Here is an 11458-nt window from a genome sequence, read left to right as displayed (position 1 = left end):
TTAAGAACACTGACTGCTCTTCCAGAGGTCCTGAGTTCAATTCCCAGCAACCACACGGTGGCTCACAACCATCTGTAATGAGATCTAGCGCCCTCTTCTGTCCTGCAGGCATACACGCAGACAGAACACAGTATACCTAATAAATAAATCTTAAAAAAAAAAAAAAAAAAAAAAAGCAAAACCAAAACCAACAACAACCAAAACCAGGCACTTGTGATCCCAGCGCTGAAGAGATGGGGACAGGTGGAACCCTAGGACTCGGTGGCCAGCCAGCCTAGCCTGCTTGTCAAGCACCAGGCTGGTGACAGACGCTGTCTTTAAAAACAAGGTGGGTGGTGCCCAACAAGACACCCAAGATGACTCCTGACCTCTACACACATGTATGTACAGAAACCACACACACACACACACACACACACACACACACACACACACACAATGTACTTCAGTTCTTGAAAAGTTTGTATATGTTATTTCCTTGCCTACTGATCTCTGTTGTTCACACAAAGCTAGTTCACCCACTCAAGTGCAAATATTTATGGAATTCCTACTGTGTGTGAAGCACCTGTTAAGTCAAGATGAGTGAGACGTACAGACTGCATCAAGTAACTCCGAAGAGGAAGAAATGTCAACGGCTAAGCATCTTAGAGCTGTGTGCCATAGTCAAGTGTTGTCCCATCCGGGAGGGACATGTGTCGAGTGTCCATTGCTAGGCAAGCTAAGATTTATTCCTGTTTAGAATTCACTGAGGAATTAGGACAACATGAGGAGAAAGGGTTAACCCTTTAACTCTTATATGTGAATAGAAACATTTCAAAATCTCCAAGCTACCATCTGTGTGTTCTTCTTAAAAAATAATTTTTATTTTATATGAATGTTTTGCCTCTATGTGTATGCATGGAAAGCACATGTGTGCTTGTGCCCTATATGGCCAGAAAATGCAATCGGATCCCCTGGAACTGGAGTTATAGATGATTATGAGATGCCACGTAAGTGCTGGTGCTCTGGAAGAGCAGCAAGTGCTCTTAACCGCTGAGCCATCTCTCCTGGACCAGATAGACAGAGAATAGTTTGCCCTCAGTAGGATGGGCTTTTCAGTCAGTGGGAATGACTCTTCTCATGAGATTTGACCCACACCCTAAAGATCAAACCTAGGCCAGTAGCTGGAAGTACGTGTGCTAGGTAAGGCTAGATGAGCAGAACCAATAGGACTAGAAAGGGGATCTAGTATACTATAAAGAGAATTTACTAGAAAGGCTTGTAGCCGGAAGTCCCACCTAGGTCCCCAGTCCCGCAGCTACTTATAAAATAATCGCTCAGAGGTTTTTATTAATTACAAACTGCATGGCTCATGGCTTAAGTTTCTTGCTAGCTAGCTCTATCATCTTAAATTAACCCACTTCTATTCATCTATGTTTTGCCACATGGCTGTGGCGTTACCAGTCTGCTGGCATGTTGCTCCTTGGGCGGCGGGCTGGCGTCTCTCTTGCTCCGCCTTTCTCTTTCCTGTCTCTCTCCTTGGGTTTCCCACCTGCCTCTAAGCTGCCTTGCCATTGGCCAAAGCAGCTTATTTATTAACCAATGGGAACAGTGTATCTTCACAGTGTACAGAAAGACATCCCCCAGCAAAGGCTTACAGCCAATATGAGCTGTGTGCAAAGACCTGAGAGATTCCTGGGGAGCCACAGGTCCAGACTGGAGTCTGATGTCAGTGCAGGGTGACCACAGTCGCAGAAGTGAAGGCAGGGCACATTCTCCAGTTGGAATTAAGACAGGCAGGGGAGCTGCACTGACGTTCTCTGGATGTTTATATTTGGGCCACCTGCAAGAAGGTCAGCCTATTCTTGAGCAATGTCTTCTCCCCTCTGTCAAGCCTCCTTGGAAATGCCCTCAAAGACCTGCCCATAGGTGTGTCTGTAGTTCATTCCAGATTCCACTGACTTGACAATCAAGACGATCCATCAGGGCTGGAGAGTTGGCTCAGGAATTAGGAGCATTTGCTCTTGACCTGAATCTGGTTCCAAGCACCAACATTGGGTATCTTAATAACTATCTGTAACTCTAGCCCCAGGGAATACAAGACATCTCCCATGGGCATACACACACACACACACACACACACACACACACACACACACACACACTACTTAAAACCCAGTGTTTATGAGTGAGTGAAAACTGACTCTAGAAGTATGTATGAGTCTATGCCTGTTGCTGTAACAAAACATCTTACAGTTGATAATTTATAGATATAGAAAATTGCTTCTCACTGTTCTGGAGGCTAGGGAAGTCCAGGACAAGGCATCAGTAGATTCTGAGTTAGGAAGGGTGGCCCTGGTCAACAACGATACATTCTTGCTGAGCCCTCTCAAGGAGAAGGCTAGCCAGAACCCTTTGATCTCTCTTACAAGGGCATTCCCTCAAGACTTAATCACCTCCTCCAAGCACCATTTATCAACAGTATCACATGGTATTATGCTCTAACATATGAAGTGGGGAGGGGGAGGGGAGGGGCAGGGGCATTCAGAAAATGGCAAACCAGCTGGCTTTTTGGTATTTAAAAACTGATTTGTTGGCTTTAATCCCTAGGAAGTGTGTAGATCCAGAGACAGTGTCAAGTTTCCAGAATCATATTACAGCTGGGCTTGACCATCAGCAGATACTAAAGATCAGGGTAATAAAGTAAGTAATATCTAACGCATGATGGCCTGAAAGGAGGGACATTTGCTTGGCAAATTTCCATCAAAAGCCAGTGTTTCTGTTCACGGAATGGTCCAGATGTTGAAAATAAAAGGAACAGAATTTGTCTGGCAACTGAAGAGGGGGTCCCTAGACTTCTTCCTGGGAGCCAACCTGGAGAATCTCAGTTAATCTTTTGCTAGTTTTTGAGATGGTCTTATTTGAAGCCCAGGTTGACCTGAAACTGCCTCCGGGTCCCCAGTTCACGATCTTCTTGTCTGGCCTCCCCGGTGCGATGAGAGGTGTGCACTGCCACCCCCACTTTGTCACTTATATTTTATATCGAAGAGCTTTGGGAAGGAGTAGTACTCAGCTGGGATTAAACAAACAAACAAACAAACAAACCAAACAAGCTACTACTAATGCACAGCAAAGTGCCTGGTGCTTGAAAATTTAACTGCAAATATTTATTGTCTTGTCCCAGTAGATGGAACTTCTAGCGAGCTGCATCCAGTTTTATCCTTCTGCCTAAGGCAATACTTCAGAAGTAGAATTCACTTTGGTCTTGCTCACGCGAGGCAAGTGTTCCCAAGGTGGAATTTAAATGAATTGTGTGTGTGTGTGTGTGTGTGTGTGTGTGTGTGTGTGTTCTATTCGCAATCTTGGCGTAAAATGAGAGGTTTGTCCATAACTTGAGAGACTAGGTAAGTCTTTTGATCTTACCAGTTAGAAACAAAGCAGCGAACAGAAGTTTGAAGTTGCTAAAACATTTTATGGTCACTTCAGTCTACTACGTAGTTCCTGTCTGCTCTGTGTCTCTCTTTCGTCTAAAGTTAAAAGTCTGAACGCCGTCGACGTGAACTTGAAGCTTCTACGAAGGGATTCTGTTCAGCAGGCTTTCGGATGCTGAATTTCAAAGCTGCAGGCAAAATAAATAAAGCAAAGGGGTTTGAAGGGCTGCCTGCAACAACTTAGTGACCGCACGATCATTGGACAAACGGCGACATTCTCGCTATCCAATCGTGGTGAAGTCCGGAGAGAACGCTCTCGGGATTGGCTAGAGCAAATATCTCTTCAGGTAGTGCCCCGTGCCAATCAGAGGACGCCCCGGGGGGGCGGGCTCTGCCTCCGACAGCCGACCAGAGCCCGCCAGGAGACTGGCTCAGACGCTCGGGTGGGCGTGGCCGGCCCCCAGGGCTGTGGGCGGGACCTCGCAGCCTGAGAGGCGAGGGAGCGGCAGTGGGCGTGTCCCGCGGTCGGTAGGCGGGGCGCGCGGCCTGGGCGGGGCGAACGGTGTCAGCGGCGGAGCCGGATGCGGGCGGAACCGCGGCCGCCGCGGCCCTAGGGATGGGCGGAGCCCCGGCCGCTGGTGCTGGTGGCCGCCGCCGCTGCCGGAGCCCGAGCCCGAGCCGCCGCCTCTGCTGCCGCGCGTCGCTGCTTCGCAAGGCGGGGGAATGCTGGGGAAAGGGGGAGTCGGCGGGGGCGGCGGCACCAAGGCGCCCAAGCCTTCCTTCGTATCGTACGTGCGCCCGAGGTGAGAGAGCGCCGGCGGGCGAGCGCGGTGGCGGGTGGAGCGGCCGGGGTAGGGGCGCTTCCTGCCCGGGTGCCGGGCGGGGCGGAGCGGCAGGACGCCCTGGGGCCTCCGGGCGGGCCGCGGCCCGGACCCCTGCGGCTGGCCGTGCAGGTGCTGGGGCAGGGCCCTGGATCTCGTTACCGCGCCTATGGGCGGGAGCCGGAGTCCGGGAGGTCCTGCGGCCCCGGGCGCCCCAGGTATCCGGAGGGGAGGGGAGCAGAAGGGCTGCGAGTCGGGACCCCTGAGGGCTTCCTTCAGCAGCCCGCAGCCTGGTGGGTATGCTCTTGCCCTGGACTTTCCCCCGTGAATTTTGAGAGCTCTTCTGTCGCGGATCCCCCCCTGCCTTTGGTGCCCTTTGATGCCGCTGGCGGGACGTGGTGCACTGCCTCCCGCCGGCGCCGCTGTAGGGAATGTGGGTCGGCCCTGGCCTCTTTCGGTCTCTCCCCAGAGAATCCTTCTCCCGCTTCTTCCCATTCTATCTCCTCCCTTCCAGTCGGTGCAGTTTTAGTCAAGAAGTGCATTTATTCGGGAAATACTTTCCGAGCCGCCTGACTGTGTGCCAGGTACGACCCTGAACGCTCGTGATGAGTATCAGTGAACAGAACAAAGATCGCGTTTCCCGGGAGCTTACGTAAAAAGAGAAACAGAGTAAACGTTATACATAAGTTAATTGTAGGGTGTTTAGAAGATAATGGGGAAAGGCGTCCTTTCACTCTTGCAGAGGTGGTATTTCAGTCAAGACTGGGAAGATGCTAGGTACCAGAGGAGAGTGGTCTAGGTAAGGCATCTTGGACCGCCCAGGGAAGGCTGCCCTTTGACAGTGTTTCCAGATAAGAAGACACAGGGAGGGGGTTGGAGAGATCAGAACTCCTAGCCATGCTGAAGACTTCTGAGGCTTCTTTATCTTTGAATAGACACCTTCTCATTTTGGATTTGTGAAGGTTGTGTTTTTTCTGCTTCTGCAATTTTGTTTGTTTATTGGAGACAGAGTCTCTCTGTCTTGTAGGCTTGGCTGTCCTGGAACTCAATTATGTAGACCAGGCTGGCCTCGAACTCACAGCGATCTGCCTGCCTCTGCCTCCTGAGTGCTGGGGCTAAAGGCAGTACTACCGTGCCCAACTTTTGCAGTTAGATCAGCAGTATGCGGGTAGATGCTTTGCCAGATTCAGTGCCTCCCAGTTTTCACTCCTGTTAAGGTGGAAAACAGGTGGGCAGTGATGTAAAGTCAGAGACCTGGGGCCTAGCAGCCTTTGCATATGTCTTGAAATCAAGTGGAGAGTATTAAAATGGGTCCTATTTTTAGTTTTAATTTTCAAATAAAAACCACTTCCTCTGTCAGAACTTGATAGAGAGGCAGGGTCATCTTATGTTTTCACCAGTCTCTCCCTGTATCCCCTAGAGGCAATGTGGTCAGCTGCTCATTGTCTTTTCTTTGATAGCACCCTAGTTGAAAGGTAACCGATTCGAACCTTTCTTATTTTGTGAGCGTTAATGGCAAGTGGGAAGTCTTCCGAAGTGTGGCCAGAGTTCAAGGATGCTCAAATCCTTCATCTGAAAGTGCGCTCTTTGCCCACAGGCTCTGCTATGTTTCCTCTGAGAGGTGGTGGGAAAGGTGGTGGGTGAGTGGTTCAGCTCACTGTGGTCACAGTTTGAGTCTTTTTAGAAGGCACTTGGTGCTTTTGCACTTAAAACAGTGCTGTGGTGATGCTGTGAGCCTTTGTTGCAGTTGGTGGTGCTGGATGACGTTTTTCAACTTCTGGGCATGGTTTATTAAAAGATAATGGTAGGAGGAGGTGAGAAAGCAGTTTATTTGGAAGTAGATAGCTTTGCTTAGCCATCACGCTACCAGAAATGGATGAGCAGCCCTGAGAGTTGCTTACGGGGCTCAGAGCCCTGCTGAGTCTGATACTCTCTTGGTTCACCCAGTGGGAGCCTCAAAACACTTTTATGAAGACTGGCACCCACTATTTCTACTCCCCTTCATCTCTACTGCTGTGGTTCTTGTGTGTCCTGAGGGTATGCGTGCATTTTAGTTTTGGTCCTTAGCTGTACCACCCTGAACTACCCCACTCTGAAGAGGCCCCATCCCAGATGGTGTGACTTTTTTCCTTTGTGCAGTTCTGGAGAGAGACTCCAGGGCCTCCACTGGGATAAACAAGTGCTCTACCACTGAGCCGCATCCCCAGCCCATCACCTCTTTCTTCGTACTAGCCTTTCCTAGTTGATAAACTTGCAGTTTCTCAGATGCTTCCTTGTTGAGGGGTGACTAAGTTGGCAGAACCTTTACACCTTGTAGCGTAATGATGCCAGCTCCTGGTGATAAGTCTGGATCAGATCGTGGAACTTGCAAAGGCAGCTTCAGTAAGCCAGAATAGAATCTATCAAGGGTCAGCACTTTCTTTTCTTTCCTCCCCCCCCCCCAAGCCGGTTTCTTTGCCTGTGCTGGATCTCACTCTGTAGATCAGTCTGGCCTCGAACTCACAGAGATCTGCCTGGCTCTGCCTCCCAGGTGCTGGGATTAAAAGCGTGCGCCACCATCGCCTGGCTGGGTCAGCACTTTCTATTCAAAAGCATTCGATAAAGTATTTGAAGATGAAGTTGTTAAACATGATCCTTTCCCCCCCTCGCCTGCTGGTCCAAAGTGGATATTGGACCTCGCATTGGATAGCCTAAAGTGCAGGGTAATAGTTAACTCCAGCCTTTGGATCTCTGCCTGAGTAACTGAGTGGTTTTGCCATTGATTCTCCAAGGGAGTGTGGCAGGTAAAATCCTGAACCATGGTTTAGGACCTTTGGTCACGTTTTGTCATCTCTTCAGAGAGAGGGTTACTAGTTAGCGGGAAGCTAGTGGTTGTGAAAGTTGAGGTGGACAGGAGGCAGGAGTCGGGGCCACCTTGCTATTTAATAGCTGATGCCTAGAAACATCTCAGCACCCCTACCCCAGCCCAGCCTCAGGCACAGGTTGCAGAGGGTGTCTGGCATCGTGCAGCAGACATGTTGAGCTATGTTCCAGGGACGCAGCTGGTGATACTTTGAGTACAAAACCACTTTTCATGTGAGAATGGACACCTGTTTGAATTTTAATGTCAGGCACCAAAAGTGTTCACTGTAGAAAAGTCAGATGGAGTTACACAAAAAATTAAGTAGATGTTAGAAACTTGTGCTGCTTGTTCGGTCTTGCAGAGGACCCAAGTTCAGTTCTTAGCACCAACAATGGCACCTCACAACACCTGTGGCAAACGTTCACTCTCTCTCTCTCTCTCTTTCAAAGATATTAAAACGAATCTTAAAAAAAAAAAAGTCTGGATTTGGTGCTAGCCACCCACGTCATAAATTTATGCTGAGGCGGTGGTGCGGTGGGTAAAGGACCTCGCTGCCAAGCCCGAGGACCTGAGTTCAATCCATGGGGCCCAAATGATGCGGAAGGAGAGACCCATTTTCCACAAGGTGTCCTTCAACTTCCACACTGTGGCATGTGTGCGCCCACACATGTACACACACTCTCTAAATAAATAAAACATGACAAACTTGCTAACTTACCAAAATGGAATTAATATTACCAGTCATATTCTCAGCTGCCTTTTTTCACCAAAGATGCGTGTTGTAAACATCTCTCCATATCAGTGGTGAAGGTACAGTTAGGCCTTTGTTCTTCAGTGGAGACGCAGCGATGGGAGAGGCAGGGTAGCACAAACAGCTGAAGTAGCTGATCTTCAGACGGGATGATTCTGTACTTAGAAACTGAGGCTAAGTGACAGACAGTTCTGATTCTTCAAATTTACCAGCTCTTTGCTAAGCTACCTTGGCATTTTTTAGAAAGGTTTTCTTTTTTTTTTTTTTTTAAGATTTATTTATTTATTATGTATACAGCGTGTATGACTGCAGGCCAGAAGAGGGCACCAGATCTCGTTACAGATGGTTGTGAGCCACCATGTGGTTGCTGGGAATTGAACTCAGGACCTCTGGAAGAACAGTCAGTGCCCTTAACCTGTGAGCCATCTCTCCAGCCCCTACCTTGGCATTTTTAAAAAGATTGATTTTATGTGTGTGAGTGTTTTCCTTGAATAATATGTACCACATGTTTCCCTGGTGCCCAAGGGGGTCTAAAGAGGTCCTCTGATCCCCTGGAACTGGAGTTAGAGAGGGTTCTGAGTCACCCTTTAGGTGCTGGGAACCAAATCCAGGTCTTCTGCAGGAGCAACAAGTATTCTTCCCTGCTGAGTCATTTCCCCAGCCCCTTTTTAATGATTGGATATGGTCAGCGACTGGGCCTGGAAGCTTCTACAGAAAGGACAACCAGACAGTACTAGGAGGAAGATCCACTTTGACAGAAGTGCCTCCATTGTGATAGAGTGCCAAACAGAAAGCTTCATCGTGCTTATGTGTTCTTTAAAACCCACCTGGAAAACGTTAGCTCTTACAGTGCTGCCACGCACACCCATTTGTACATGGCATTCCGAATATGGTGAAAACGTACTTGCTCCTGGAGTTTAGTCAGTGTTTGATTTGGATACACTAACCATAGTACCAGTAACGTTTTGTGCATTTTTTAGATTGGGAAGAAAACATAATTTGGCCTCCATTTTACAGATGTGTACACTGAGGCTCTGCAAGGTTAAATGCTCTCGCATATGGGCACAGCAGGATTGCTGGACAAAGAACTGTCTCCTAGGGAGCCAGCAGTGACAGGGCCTAGCCAGGCCCATAGGAACTCAGGAGAGGTTCTGTATGGCCTTGAGGAGTGTAAGAAAGCAGGCTGAGCAAGCCGTTAGGAGCAAGCCAAGAAGCAGCACTCCTCCACAGAGTCCTACAGTGATGGACTGTGACCTGGAAGGGTGCCTCTCTTCCTCTAGTTGCTATTGGTCAAAGTGTTTTATCACAGCAGCAGAAACACTAAGACAGGGAGAAAAGGCAAGAAAGATGGAAACGGATTTTTTTTTTTTTTTAAGTTGTAAGAACTGTGCATTTTCTCTTTATCCCCCAGGGAAACAAAGGCATTCTTTGTGAGAAGTGAACCTATGATCCTGTATTTGTAACCGTTTGATCCTGTCATACAGTATTTAAACCTGGATGTTCTGATTCTGTGTCTCATTCTCTTTCTCCTTGTTTTTGTGGATTCAGGGAATTTTCTTTCCTTCTTTTTTTTTTTTTCCCAAGACAGGGTTTCTCTATATAACAGTCCTGGAGCTGGCTGTGTAGCCCAGGCTGACCTCGAACTCATTGAGATCTGCCTGCTTCTGCTTCCCAAATGCTGGGGTAAAGGCATGCGCCACCACCGCCCTGCTGAATTCAGGGAATGTTCATTTGCAGAACAAGCTTGTCCGCATCTGACTGTGGGTGCACTACTGTGCTTTCTCACTGTGTCTTTCCATGAGAGTTTCTCCTTGGCTTTTATTAGATGCTGATCTGAGACTTACTGAGCAGGTACAGGGGCCTCTTGGCTATTCTAGTCTCTAGAGGCCTCATTTTCCAGGTCAGCAGAAGATGTTTGCTCAGCATCTCCTGTATGTACCAAGCATTCCAGGCATCCAGTGGGGCTTTAGTGGTCTGCAAAATAGACACCATGAAACTTAAGACATTTTGTTTTATGTTTATTTTGAGACAGTGTCTCCCTATGTAGTTCCAGCTAGCCTTGAACTCCGTGTAGACCAGGTTAGCTTGGAAATCATGATCGTCTTGCCTTAACCCCCTGAGTGCTAGGATTACAGATGTATACTACCATGGCCAGCTTGAGACAGATTGCTTACTTTGATGACTTTGATGGATAAATACTATGAAGAAGAAGTTAGCTTATCCGAAAACAGACATTCTGCCTCAGCCCTGGCAGGAAAAATACTTTAAGGCAAAATTTAGATGCATTACTTCCTTTTTTTTTTTTTTCATGATTTTTGTTGTTTGTTTGTTTTATATGTTGTTGCTTTTTGGGGGACAGGGTTTCTCTCTGTAACCTAGCTGTTCTGAAACTTGCTCTGTAGTTCAGGGTGGCCTCAAACTCAGAGATCCATCTGCCTCTGCCTCCCAAGTGCTAGGATTAAAGGTGGAGACTACCACCATCTGGCTTAGATGCACTGCTTTTTGTTGTTTTTACATTTAAAATTTAGTGCATGCACACATACAGGCTCTCATGTGCACACCCCAACCTGTGAATAGAGGACAACTTTGAGGAATTGATTTTCTCCTTCCACAGTGTAGGCCCCAGGAATTGAACTCATGGTGTCAGGCTTGGAGGCAAGTACAGTTACTCACTCAGCCATCTTGATGATCTTGCTCACCGCCCCCCCCCTTTTTTTTTAAATCTATAACTCCATAGCTTTTTCTCCATTTTCAACTTTTTTTTTAAATGTAGAAACTTTCCCCTCTGGTCTACCCCGCCTCCCCCAAGACAGGGTTTCTCTATGTAGTTTTGGTGCCTGTCCTGGATCTCGCCCTGTAGTCTATCCAGGCTGGCTGCGAACTCACAAAGATCCACTTGGCTCTGCCAGGCTGGGATTAAAGCTGTGCACCACCACTGCCCGCCCCCACTCTTGACTTTTAATGCATTCAATGCTTGCCATCTATGTGTGAGACACACTGCTTTTCTTCTGTTAATGGTGATATTAAAATATACAGTCCGGCCCCCCTTCCCTTAGTAAATGTTTATTATTTATTATAATTAAATTAATTGGGCTGGGGATTGAACCCAAGGCCTGCATATGTTAGGCAAGCACTCTAGCGCTGAGCTGTATCCTCCTTGTCCCCACCACATTACCTTGAAGTTGGCAGTGGCCATAGAAGGACATTAAAAGTTCTTCCTAAAATAATCACTTTCTTAGCTGTGGCTTTAGTTTGATGATCTGTCCAAGCTTCTGCTTTTGTTTTTTCCTCCTCCATGTGTTTCCTGTGGCATCTCCCTGGGTCAGATCCAACGCCATAGAACTTGCAGATGGTGCATCTGCAGGCTCTGCCAAGCAGCACTTCCTGCATTCTGAGCAAACAGCTGCCACGTGCTGCCATCCCCTTAAAGCCAGATCGTCCTCCACACCCTCCTGCCTGCCATCTCCAGGGTTCCTGTCAGGGCTGCAGCGAAGCTCTGTCAGTGGTAGATGTGCAAGGGCCGGGGTTCGATCCCAGCACCCGAAGGACAACGTCTAAGCAGCAGGCCTCCTGTCAGGCCCTTAGGATGCGGGGCGCTCATGGTTACAAGGTTAACGCTGTTATTCTTTTCTGC

General features: G+C 48.2%; 1 protein-coding gene across 1 annotated transcript in view; it reads left to right on the top strand.

Annotated features, from left to right (window-relative positions):
- Positions 1–3998: 3998 nt before the first annotated feature.
- Positions 3999–11458, top strand: part of Mtmr12 (myotubularin related protein 12) — a 74789-nt gene continuing 67329 nt past the window's right edge. The window contains 1 exon segment of the mRNA XM_028884413.2: positions 3999–4213. The gene's annotated coding sequence lies outside the window, so the exon portion shown is untranslated.

This window comes from Peromyscus leucopus, chromosome 11, assembly GCF_004664715.2.
Source record: "Peromyscus leucopus breed LL Stock chromosome 11, UCI_PerLeu_2.1, whole genome shotgun sequence".
NCBI classification, from domain to species: Eukaryota; Metazoa; Chordata; class Mammalia; order Rodentia; family Cricetidae; genus Peromyscus; species Peromyscus leucopus.
The sequence above is the reverse complement of the archived record's forward strand: the minus strand, read 5'-3'. Positions and strand labels throughout refer to the sequence as shown.